This window comes from Procambarus clarkii, chromosome 69 (assembly GCF_040958095.1).
Source record: "Procambarus clarkii isolate CNS0578487 chromosome 69, FALCON_Pclarkii_2.0, whole genome shotgun sequence".
Taxonomy (NCBI): Eukaryota; Metazoa; Arthropoda; class Malacostraca; order Decapoda; family Cambaridae; genus Procambarus; species Procambarus clarkii.
The window spans coordinates 5,999,126-6,012,299 of record NC_091218.1 but is presented as its reverse complement, the minus strand read 5'-3'; the positions used below and the strand labels follow the sequence as shown (position 1 = coordinate 6,012,299).

General features: G+C 38.5%; 1 long non-coding RNA gene across 1 annotated transcript; it reads left to right on the top strand.

Moving 5' to 3' along the window:
• Positions 1-1,372: 1,372 nt before the first annotated feature.
• On the top strand, positions 1,373-2,700 carry LOC138355923 (uncharacterized). Its single transcript, XR_011224064.1, has 3 exons — positions 1,373-1,914; positions 2,090-2,216; positions 2,598-2,700. It is a non-coding gene; the product is annotated as an uncharacterized lncRNA (long non-coding RNA).
• Positions 2,701-13,174: the final 10,474 nt, after the last annotated feature.

The following is a 13,174-nucleotide window of genomic DNA, read 5'->3' as shown; positions in this document are numbered from 1 at the left end:
GAACTTATGTTCAATGTCCTTATGATGTTGTTCTTAGAACACTATCGCCACCACTTACCTTCTCAATTTGGCTTTTACAAGTGTCATGACTGATGTCTTGGTGAACATGGTCTATATATTTACTGCTTTTGCTGCAAAGACCTCTGTTGGTGCTGTCCTTTTTTTTGACCTGGAAAAGGCATATGACACCACCTGGAGATACCATATTTTGTCCCAACTCCATTCGTGGTAATCTCTTCCTCTTCCTACGAAGCTTCCGCTCTAATCGTTCCTTTAGTGATGGTTTGTACCATTCTGCCTCTTTACGGCAATATGAAGGTGTACCTCACAGTAGTGTTCTGAGCACTTACTAATTTTCCTGGTTGCCCTCAGTGGTCTTCTTTACTCCCTTCCCTCTGGAATCTCATCAGCTCTCTATGTTGACAATCTTACCCATTGCTGTCAAGGTGATGACTTGCCTTTCCTTCAACGGCGACTTCAACTTGCGATTGATGCCGTGTCATCCTGGGCCACCAATCATGGCATCAAGTTCTCTACAACTAAAACTTTTGCGGTGACTTTTACTCGGAAGTAGGTCGTTCTTCATCCCCCTTTGTCGCTTTATGGTAATCCCCTTTTGTGCAAAGATTTTGCTAAACTTATGGAGTTAATCTTTGAAACTCGTTTGTTTTGGTCTCCCCATATCTCTAACCTCTGAGTTGGATGCTCTAAGGTCCTTAACTTACTTAAGGGGGCATCTCTGCTCAAATCCGAAAAATTTCGAAAATTTACAAAAAATTCTGAAAAATACTACAACGTTCTGGCAACACTGTGGTGAAAACCGTTTCATGTTATCTTGAAAAATAACGTAATTAGAGTCAAAATTCCCGCTGCAAGTTTCCCCATTCCGGTTCTCGCGGCCTGGGTGCGCCGTGGGGTATTGTGTCTTACGTTGTAGCTGTCTAATATTTCGCAATAGCGTTGAAAATAACGTGTGATGCATAAAACAAATATAAACTCACTTATTGGCAACAGTCGCGAGTGAGGGAGGGATGGGATTGCTAACATAAGTCAGTCACTCTCTGTGTCCGATAGCTAGCGGATCTATCGTGGACGCGCGCTCACAATATCTCCCAGAATTATCAGTATTTGTGCTATTTTTACTGCAAAATGACGTACAAAACGAATATGAGGAAAACTCTGAAAGCTAAAAGAATGCTAGCTGCCCGTAGAAGGTGCGAGCTGGCTAGAATCCATGGATTACGCACTTTGATGAGTGAAGATCGTGGAGGCCTCTCAGCCGCGAGTGTGAGGAACTTGTTGCAGCCCGCTACCCCCCCCCCCCCCCCCCCCCACAATCCCACCCTCTGCCACTGCACATTCTCCACCTTCTACTCCAGGTCTTGCACCTGCTACTCCAGATGTTCCACCTGCTACTCCAGGTCTTCCACCTGCTACTCCAGGTCTTCCACCTGCTACTCCAGATGTTCCACCTGCTACTCTAGACGTTCCACCTGCTACTCTAGACGTTCCACCTGCTACTCCAGATGTTCCACCTGCTACTCCAGACGTTCCACCTGCTACTCCAGACGTTCCACCTGCTACTCCAGACGTTCTCGCTCTTGATGTTGCAGGGCCCAGCACCTCAAGTGCTGTTGCAGTCGTGTAATGGTAGAATTTGCCATGGCAATGACAGCTGTCAACTATAACGCTGGGTATGTGATGGGATCACTGAACAACCTCCTCGGTCTACCACAAAGTGACGTACGGGACTGGTACTTGAACAAAAAGGACAAGGATATGCAGAGACCAACGAGACCCACAACCAAACCAAGAAAGGCCCCTGAGGGAGCTGACCCCGGCTATGGCGCAGGTGCCTACTAGTGCCACTCCAGTGCCACCTTGAGGACCCATATTTCTGACCAATTATATTAGGTTAGTATGTTTTAGTGTTATATTGTGATATTACTTCATATATATTTGTACATATAAAACTGGTGGCAAATATATATATATATATATATATATATATATATATATATATATATATATATATATATTGTTAATTTTTTTTTTTTTTTTTTTTTTTTTTTTTTTTTTTATTTATCAGGCGATCTGCATGGAACTTGCACACCTTACTGAACCCATGCCTATCTACAAGGGTGCAAATTTTGAATGATATCGGTCAACATCAACCTCAGCTAAAGGTGGCTGAACTTTAAACTCCGTTTGTGCAGGTAAATATTTTACAATTTTATCTGATTTCACAGACTTTATTTATTATTCAATTTACATGAAACTTGCACATTATATGTAAAGTTTATGCCTCTAAAACATTGTGGTGGCTTTTCTTTCTACGTAGATTTATTGATTTTATAAATATTTATAAATATCATATTAGTGCATAGGATTTTTGGGAAATTTACAAAATCTGTATTATTGCACTAAATACATCTGGGATAAAAATCCACCACACAAATCTTTATTATATAGTAAGGTCATAGCTAAGTTTCATAGAACTGATTTCGGTTCACAATTGTGGCCTGTGAAATGATTTGAACATTGTTGAAAAATTGTCTAAAAAAACTTTTTTATTTTTTTTCTCCCTCTCTATTTAGGCTGCGATGCTGAAACTTGGCCCAGTTGCAGCACCTTTCACATGTATCAGGATAATAAATTTTCAATGCCCTACAACAACTTTCAATTTCCATGTAGATGACCCCTTAAGGTAAGTTATACTTCCTGGGGAGCTGATACGAGCACGCTTCACCTTCGTGCTGTCTAAACTCAAGTATGGTTGTCTTGCTTACTCGTCTGCCTCTCCTTCTACTCTATGCTGTCTTGATGCTCTGCATCATAATGGGTTATACCTCAGCTCTGGTGCCTTGCGTTTGACTCCTACCCTAAGCCGGTATGATGAAACAGGCATACTGTATCTACAGGATCGCCATGATCGCTACTGTCTTTGCTACATTGCACAGTCCCTACAACACCCTCCTCACTCTCGCTTATGTCGTACTTTTCCTTGCACACTTTTCTTCACACTTCCGCTCCATTTCCGTCTTGACAGATGGGGTCAAAGTCTGCAGATGGTGTAGCCTGCTCTGATGTTTTTCCTGACCACACCTATGTGTCACCTGCATCCAGAGACTAGCATCTCCACAGCAGAACTTTGTGCTATTTTGTATGCTCTTTGTCAACAGCTTTCTTGTTATCAATTTTCCTTTATTGTTGTAGTTGACTCTCACAGTGCCCTCATGGCTCTGCAGCCCTTTAATCCAGTTCATTCGGTTGTAGTCGAAATTCAACATTGGCTGTTTCTTATCTCCAATAGATTTAGGACAGTGGAATTTTGCCAGTTTCCCAGCCATATTTGTGTGTCCTTAAATGAGCGAGCGGACTCTGTCACTAAGGAGGCTATCTGCACTTGCCCCATCTCCCTTAAAGGTGTTCCTTATTCTGACTTCTACCCAGTTATTCATTCCTCCATCCTTACCCATTGGCAGGATTGTTGGTCTTCTGTTACTCGTGACAAACTGCATACTCTTGAAGGTAGTGTGTCCCCATGGCCCTCCTCCCATCACCATAAGTGGTGGTGAGAAATGGCTCTGATGAGATTACGTATTAGCCATAAATGTTTAATTCATAGGCACTTAATGGAGCGCCGCCCTGCTCTTTATTTTCCAAACTGCATTGTCCCTCTTACGGTCGTGCATATCCTTGTAGAATGTCCTGACTTCCAGGAGGTGTGTGTGTCTTGTTTTCTGACAGTCCCTCGTGGTCACTTGTTCCTTGATGAATCAGATACCTTTGATATTGTTTGCCTTATGCACTTTTGTTCACGAATTGGCATCCTTAGTGATATTTACCGTTTTTTTTATATCCCACACAGTTGATGGTGCTTCGTAGCCTTCCGGGCTTGGTGCCCTCTTTTGATAATTACTTGCGTACTCTTTCTCATCTACATTAATGACATTCCGAATGCCTCTCAATACCTCAAGCCAGTTTTATTTGCTGTTTACACAACCCTCATTTTCTCCAATCCTAAGAATTGGCAATATCCAGATTGGTAATAAAGTAGATAGTTTATTCCATGATGTTCTCATTGATAAAAAGCTGAATTTCCAGTGTCACATACAAATTATAGCTAAAAAATATTTTAAAATCACTTGGCATTCTTTTCTAAATCAGATATTATGTACGTCACCCTCTACCTTGGTTAAGCTTTATTGGCCTCTCGTCTTTCCTTATCACAATTTTGGTATCATTGCCTGGGGTTCTCCCTAAATTATTTATGATCTCTAATTACTCAAGACAAATCATCAATTAGAACAATAACAAACTGAAGCCACAGACAGCATTGCATTCTGCCCTCCCCCCCTTTCTTAAATCTAAATCATTGAATATTTTAGATATTAAGTCTAAGTCACTTCACACCCTGTCAAGTGCACTATATAATATATATATATATATATATATATATATATATATATATATATATATATATATATATATATATATATATATATATATATATATATATATATATATATATATATATATATATATATATATATATATATATATATATATATATATATATATATATATATATATATATATATATATATATATATATATATATATATATATATATATATATATATATATATATATATATATGTCGTACCTAATAGCCAGAACGCACTTCTCAGCCTACTATTCAAGGCCCGATTTGCCTAATAAGCCAAGTTTTCATGAATTAATGTTTTTTCGTCTACCTAACCTACCTAACCTAACCTAACCTAGCTTTTTTTGGCTACCTAACCTAACCTTACCTATAAATATAGGCTAGGTTAGGTTAGGTAGGGTTGGTTAGGTTTGGTCATATATCTACGTTAATTTTAACTCCAATAAAAAAAAATTGACCTCGTACATAGAGAAAAGGGTTGCTTTATCATTTCATAAGAAAAAAATTATAGTAAATATATTAATTCAGGAAAACTTGGCTTATTAGCCAAATCGGGCCTTGAATAGTAGGCTGAGAAGTGAGTTCTGGCTACTAGGTACGACATATATATATATATATATATATATATATATATATATATATATATATATATATATATTATTAAATATGACCGAAAAAGTAAGATTAATAATTCTAACACGAATTTTCTCAATCTTTCGTACATTACGCTTCACTGTTGGAGGTAAATCAAAAATCACTTCTCCAAAATTCATTTTTATTTCTAGTCTGACGCGACACGGGCGCGTTTCGTAAAACTTATTACATTTTCAAAGACTTCACAAATACACAACTGATTAGAACTTACGTATCTCTGCTATTATATCTACATTTGAGTGAGGTGGGAGGGGTGATGTGGCATTAACACAAGACAGAACATGAGGGGATATTAATAGGGTATTAAAAGTATCAACACAAGACAGAACAGAAACAATGGGTATTGAATAGAAGTGTTTGTAGAAAGCCTATTGGTCCATATTTCTTGATGCTTCTATATTGGAGCGGAGTCTTGAGGTGGGTAGAATATAGTTGTGCAATAATTGGCTGTTGATTGCTGGTGTTGACTTCTTGATGTGTAGTGCCTCGCAAACGTCAAGCCGCCTGCTATCGCTGTATCTATCGATGATTTCTGTGTTGTTTACTAGGATTTCTCTGGCGATGGTTTGGTTATGGGAAGAGATTATATGTTCCTTAATGGAGCCCTGTTGCTTATGCATCGTTAAACGCCTAGAAAGAGATGTTGTTGTCTTGCCTATATACTGGGTTTTTTGGAGCTTACAGTCCCCAAGTGGGCATTTGAAGGCATAGACGACGTTAGTCTCTTTTAAAGCGTTCTGTTTTGTGTCTGGAGAGTTTCTCATGAGTAGGCTGGCCGTTTTTCTGGTTTTATAGTAAATCGTCAGTTGTATCCTCTGATTTTTGTCTGTAGGGATAACGTTTCTATTAACAATATCTTTCAGGACCCTTTCCTCTGTTTTATGAGCTGTGGAAAAGAAGTTCCTGTAAAATAGTCTAATAGGGGGTATAGGTGTTGTGTTAGTTGTCTCTTCAGAGGTTGCATGGCTTTTCACTTTCCTTCTTATGATGTCTTCGATGAAACCATTGGAGAAGCCGTTATTGACTAGAACCTGCCTTACCCTACAGAGTTCTTCGTCGACTTGCTTCCATTCTGAGCTGTGGCTGAGAGCACGGTCGACGTATGCGTTAACAACACTCCTCTTGTACCTGTCAGGGCAGTCGCTGTTGGCATTTAGGCACATTCCTATGTTTGTTTCCTTAGTGTAGACTGCAGTGTGGAAACCTCCGCCCTTTTCCATGACTGTTACATCTAGAAAAAGCAGCTTCCCATCCTTTTCCGTCTCGTAAGTGAAACGCAGCACGGAACTCTGCTCAAATGCCTCCTTCAGCTCCTGCAGATGTCTGACATCAGGTACCTGTGTAAAAATGTCGTCAACATACCTGCAGTATATGGCCGGTTTCAAGTTCATGTCGACTAAGACTTTTTGCTCGATGGTACCCATGTACCATCGAGCTACCTAACCAAACCTAACCTATAAAGATAGGTTAGGTTAGGTTAGGTAGGGTTGGTTAGGTTCGGTCATATATCTACGTTAATTTTAACTCCAATAAAAAAAAAATGACCTCATACATAATGAAATGGGTAGCTTTATCATTTCATAAGAAAAAAATTAGAAAAAATATATTAATTCAGGAAAACTTGGCTTATTAGGCAAATCGGGCTTTGAATAGTAGGCCAAAAAGTGAGTTCTGGCTACTAGGTACGACATATATATATATATATATATATATATATATATATATATATATATATATATATATATATATATATATATATATATATATATGCAGAATAACCACATATGAAAAATAGAAAATGCTTAACGCGTTTTCGGCTAATTCGCCTTCATCAGAGCAAATTAGAACGATTCTATTTTGATTCTACTTTGCTCTGATGAAGGCGAATTAGCCGAAAACGCGTTAATCATTTTCTATTTTTCATATGTGGTTATTCTGCATACTTGGATCAGTGTTTTTGTGATCATTGTTGCATATATATATATATATATATATATATATATATATATATATATATATATATATATATATATATATATATATATATATATATATATATATATATATATATATATATATATATATATATATATATATATATATATATATATATATATATATTATTAAATATGACCGAAAAAGTAAGATTAATAATTCTAACACGAATTTTCTCAATCTTTCGTACATTACGCTTCACTGTTGGAGGTAAATCAAAAATCAATTCTCCAAAATTCATTTTTATTTCTAGTCTGACGGGACACGGGCGCGTTTCGTAAAACTTATTACATTTTCAAAGACTTTAGTTCACAAATACACAACTGATTAGAACTTACGTATCTCCTGATTTTATATCTACATTTGAGTGAGGTGGGAGGGGTGATGTGGCATTAACACAAGACAGAACAAGAGGGGATATTAATAGGGTATTAAAAGTATCAACACAAGACAGAACACAAACAATGGGTATTGAATAGAAGTGTTTGTAGAAAGCCTATTGGTCCATATTTCTTGATGCTTCTATATTGGAGCGGAGTCTTGAGGTGGGTAGAATATAGTTGTGCAATAATTGGCTGTTGATTGCTGGTGTTGACTTCTTGATGTGTAGTGCCTCGCAAACGTCAAGCCGCCTGCTATCGCTGTATCTATCGATGATTTCTGTGTTGTTTACTAGGATTTCTCTGGCGATGGTTTGGTTGTGGGAAGAGATTATATGTTCCTTAATGGAGCCTTGTTGCTTATGCATCGTTAAACGCCTAGAAAGAGATGTTGTTGTCTTGCCTATATACTGGGTTTTTTGGAGCTTACAGTCCCCAAGTGGGCATTTGAAGGCATAGACGACGTTAGTCTCTTTTAAAGCGTTCTGTTTTGTGTCTGGAGAGTTTCTCATGAGAAGGCTGGCCGTTTTTCTGGTTTTATAGTAAATCGTCAGTTGTATCCTCTGATTTTTGTCTGTAGGGATAACGTTTCTATTAACAATATCTTTCAGGACCCTTTCCTCCGTTTTATGAGCTGTGGAAAAGAAGTTCCTGTAAAATAGTCTAATAGGGGGTATAGGTGTTGTGTTAGTTGTCTCTTCAGAGGTTGCATGGCTTTTCACTTTCCTTCTTATGATGTCTTCGATGAAACCATTGGAGAAGCCGTTATTGACTAGAACCTGCCTTACCCTACAGAGTTCTTCGTCGACTTGCTTCCATTCTGAGCTGTGGCTGAGAGCACGGTCGACGTATGCGTTAACAACACTCCTCTTGTACCTGTCAGGGCAGTCGCTGTTGGCATTTAGGCACATTCCTATGTTTGTTTCCTTAGTGTAGACTGCAGTGTGGAAACCTCCGCCCTTTTCCATGACTGTTACATCTAGAAAAGGCAGCTTCCCATCCTTTTCCGTCTCGTAAGTGAAACGCAGCACGGAACTCTGCTCAAATGCCTCCTTCAGCTCCTGCAGATGTCTGACATCAGGTACCTGTGTAAAAATGTCGTCAACATACCTGCAGTATATGGCCGGTTTCAAGTTCATGTCGACTAAGACTTTTTGCTCGATGGTACCCATGTAGAAGTTTGCAAACAGGACACCTAGGGGAGAACCCATAGCCTAATAGCCAGAACGCACTTCTCAGCCTACTATGCAAGGCCCGATTTGCCTAATAAGCCAAGTTTTCATGAATAAATTGTTTTTCGACTACCTAACCTACCTAACCTAACCTAACCTAACTTTTTCGGCTACCTAACCAAACCTATGTACTCCTCTTGACATGCCAGAAAGTATTCTGAGGAAACTACTCCAAGCTTGTACTAAAGAGGCACCCTTCTTGAGCCCGGATGGGCACATGTATAAGCAAGTAGATGGGGTCGCCATGGGTTCTCCCCTAGGTGTCCTGTTTGCAAACTTCTACATGGGTACCATCGAGCAAAAAGTCTTAGTCGACATGAACTTGAAACCGGCCATATACTGCAGGTATGTTGACGACATTTTTACACAGGTACCTGATGTCAGACATCTGCAGGAGCTGAAGGAGGCATTTGAGCAGAGTTCCGTGCTGCGTTTCACTTACGAGACGGAAAAGGATGGGAAGCTGCCTTTTCTAGATGTAACAGTCATGGAAAAGGGCGGAGGTTTCCACACTGCAGTCTACACTAAGGAAACAAACATAGGAATGTGCCTAAATGCCAACAGCGACTGCCCTGACAGGTACAAGAGGAGTGTTGTTAACGCATACGTCGACCGTGCTCTCAGCCACAGCTCAGAATGGAAGCAAGTCGACGAAGAACTCTGTAGGGTAAGGCAGGTTCTAGTCAATAACGGCTTCTCCAATGGTTTCATCGAAGACATCATAAGAAGGAAAGTGAAAAGCCATGCAACCTCTGAAGAGACAACTAACACAACACCTATACCCCCTATTAGACTATTTTACAGGAACTTCTTTTCCACAGCTCATAAAACAGAGGAAAGGGTCCTGAAAGATATTGTTAATAGAAACGTTATCCCTACAGACAAAAATCAGAGGATACAACTGACGATTTACTATAAAACCAGAAAAACGGCCAGCCTACTCATGAGAAACTCTCCAGACACAAAACAGAACGCTTTAAAAGAGACTAACGTCGTCTATGCCTTCAAATGCCCACTTGGGGACTGTAAGCTCCAAAAAACCCAATATATAGGCAAGACAACAGCATCTCTTTCTAGGCGTTTAACGATGCATAAGCAACAGGGCTCCATTAAGGAACATATAATCTCTTCCCATAACCAAACCATCGCCAGAGAAATCCTAGTAAACAACACAGAAATCATCGATAGATACAGCGATAGCAGGCGGCTTGACGTTTGCGAGGCACTACACATCAAGAAGTCAACACCAGCAATCAACAGCCAATTATTGCACAACTATATTCTACCCACCTCAAGACTCCGCTCCAATATAGAAGCATCAAGAAATATGGACCAATAGGCTTTCTACAAACACTTCTATTCAATACCCATTGTTTCTGTTCTGTCTTGTGTTGATACTTTTAATACCCTATTAATATCCCCTCATGTTCTGTCTTGTGTTAATGCCACATCACCCCTCCCACCTCACTCAAATGTAGATATAATAGCAGAGATACGTAAGTTCTAATCAGTCGTGTATTTGTGAAGTCTTTGAAAATGTAATAAGTTTTACGAAACGCGCCCGTGTCGCGTCAGACTAGAAATAAAAATGAATTTTGGAGAAGTGATTTTTGATTTACCTCCAACAGTGAAGCGTAATGTACGAAAGATTGAGAAAATTCGTGTTAGAATTATTAATCTTACTTTTTCGGTCATATTTAATAATATATGTCTACAGGAAAGACTGGTACCAAAATATACTAATATATATATATATATATATATATATATATATATATATATATATATATATATATATATATATATATATATATATATATATATATATATATATATATATATATATATATATATATATATATATATATGTCGTACCTAATAGCCAGAATGCACTTCTCAGCCTACTATGCAAGGCCCGATTTGCCTAATAAGCCAAGTTTTCATGAATAAATTGTTTTTCGACTACCTAACCTACCTAACCTAACCTAACCTAACTTTTTCGGCTACCTAACCAAACCTAACCTATAAAGATAGGTTAGGTTAGGTTAGGTAGGGTTGGTTAGGTTCGGTCATATATCTACGTTACTTTTAACTCCAATAAAAAAAAAATGACCTCATACATAATGAAATGGGTAGCTTTATCATTTCATAAGAAAAAAATTAGAAAAAATATATTAATTCAGGAAAACTTGGCTTATTAGGCAAATCGGGCTTTGAATAGTAGGCCAAAAAGTGAGTTCTGGCTACAAGGTACGACATATATATATATATATATATATATATATATATATATATATATATATATATATATATATATATATATATATATATATATGCAGAATAACCACATATGAAAAATAGAAAATGCTTAACGCGTTTTCGGCTAATTCGCCTTCATCAGAGCAAATTAGAACGATTCTATTTTGATTCTACTTTGCTCTGAAGAAGGCGAATTAGCCGAAAACGCGTTAATCATTTTCTATTTTTCATATGTGGTTATTCTGCATACTTGGATCAGTGTTTTTGTGATCATTGTTGCATATATATATATATAATATATATATATATATATATATATATATATATATATATATATATATATATATATATATATATATATATATATATATATATATATATATATATATATATATATATATATGTATTATTATATATGACCGAAAAAGTAAGATTAATAATTCTAACACGAATTTTCTCAATCTTTCGTACATTACGCTTCACTGTTGGAGGTAAATCAAAAATCAATTCTCCAAAATTCATTTTTATTTCTAGTCTGACGCGACACGGGCGCGTTTCGTAAAACTTATTACATTTTCAAAGACTTTAGTTCACAAATACACAACTGATTAGAACTTACGTATCTCCTGATTTTATATCTACATTTGAGTGAGGTGGGAGGGGTGATGTGGCATTAACACAAGACAGAACAAGAGGGGATATTAATAGGGTATTAAAAGTATCAACACAAGACAGAACACAAACAATGGGTATTGAATAGAAGTGTTTGTAGAAAGCCTATTGGTCCATATTTCTTGATGCTTCTATATTGGAGCGGAGTCTTGAGGTGGGTAGAATATAGTTGTGCAATAATTGGCTGTTGATTGCTGGTGTTGACTTCTTGATGTGTAGTGCCTCGCAAACGTCAAGCCGCCTGCTATCGCTGTATCTATCGATGATTTCTGTGTTGTTTACTAGGATTTCTCTGGCGATGGTTTGGTTGTGGGAAGAGATTATATGTCCTGCATCGTTAAACGCCTAGAAAGAGATGTTGTTGTCTTGCCTATCTACTGGGTTTTTTGGAGCTTACAGTCCCCAAGTGGGCATTTGAAGGCATAGACGACGTTAGTCTCTTTTAAAGCGTTCTGTTTTGTGTCTGGAGAGTTTCTCATGAGAAGGCTGGCCGTTTTTCTGGTTTTATAGTAAATCGTCAGTTGTATCCTCTGATTTTTGTCTGTAGGGATAACGTTTCTATTAACAATATCTTTCAGGACCCTTTCCTCCGTTTTATGAGCTGTGGAAAAGAAGTTCCTGTAAAATAGTCTAATAGGGGGTATAGGTGTTGTGTTAGTTGTCTCTTCAGAGGTTGCATGGCTTTTCACTTTCCTTCTTATGATGTCTTCGATGAAACCATTGGAGAAGCCGTTATTGACTAGGACCTGCCTTACCCTACAGAGTTCTTCGTCGACTTGCTTCCATGTGTACCTGTCAGGGCAGTCGCTGTTGGCATTTAGGCACATTCCTATGTTTGTTTCCTTAGTGTAGACTGCAGTGTGGAAACCTCCGCCCTTTTCCATGACTGTTACATCTAGAAAGGGCAGCTTCCCATCCTTTTCCATCTCGTAAGTGAAACGCAGCACGGAACTCTGCTCAAATGCCTCCTTCAGCTCCTGCAGATGTCTGACATCAGGTACCTGTGTAAAAATGTCGTCAACATACCTGCAGTATATGGCCGGTTTCAAGTTCATGTCGACTAAGACTTTTTGCTCGATGGTACCCATGTAGAAGTTTGCAAACAGGACACCTAGGGGAGAACCCATGGCGACCCCATCTACTTGCTTATACATGTGCCCATCCGGGCTCAAGAAGGGTGCCTCTTTAGTACAAGCTTGGAATAGTTTCCTCAGAATATTTTCTGGCATGTCAAGAGGAGTACAGGCTGGATCACGATACACTCTGTCGGCTATCATTCCGATTGTCTCGTCCATAGGTACGCTGGTGAACAGCGATTCTACGTCCAACGAGGCTGTTATCCCTGTGGCCCGTGTGCCCCGCAGTAAGTCAACAAATTCCTTTGGAGACTTCAAGCTGAAGGCGCAAGGAACATAAGGAGTCAGCAGGCCGTTGAGTCGCTTCGCCAGTCTGTACGTGGGTGTGGGTATCTGGCTAATGATTGGCCGAAGTGGGTTTCCAGGCTTGTGCGTCTTGACATTTCCATACGCATA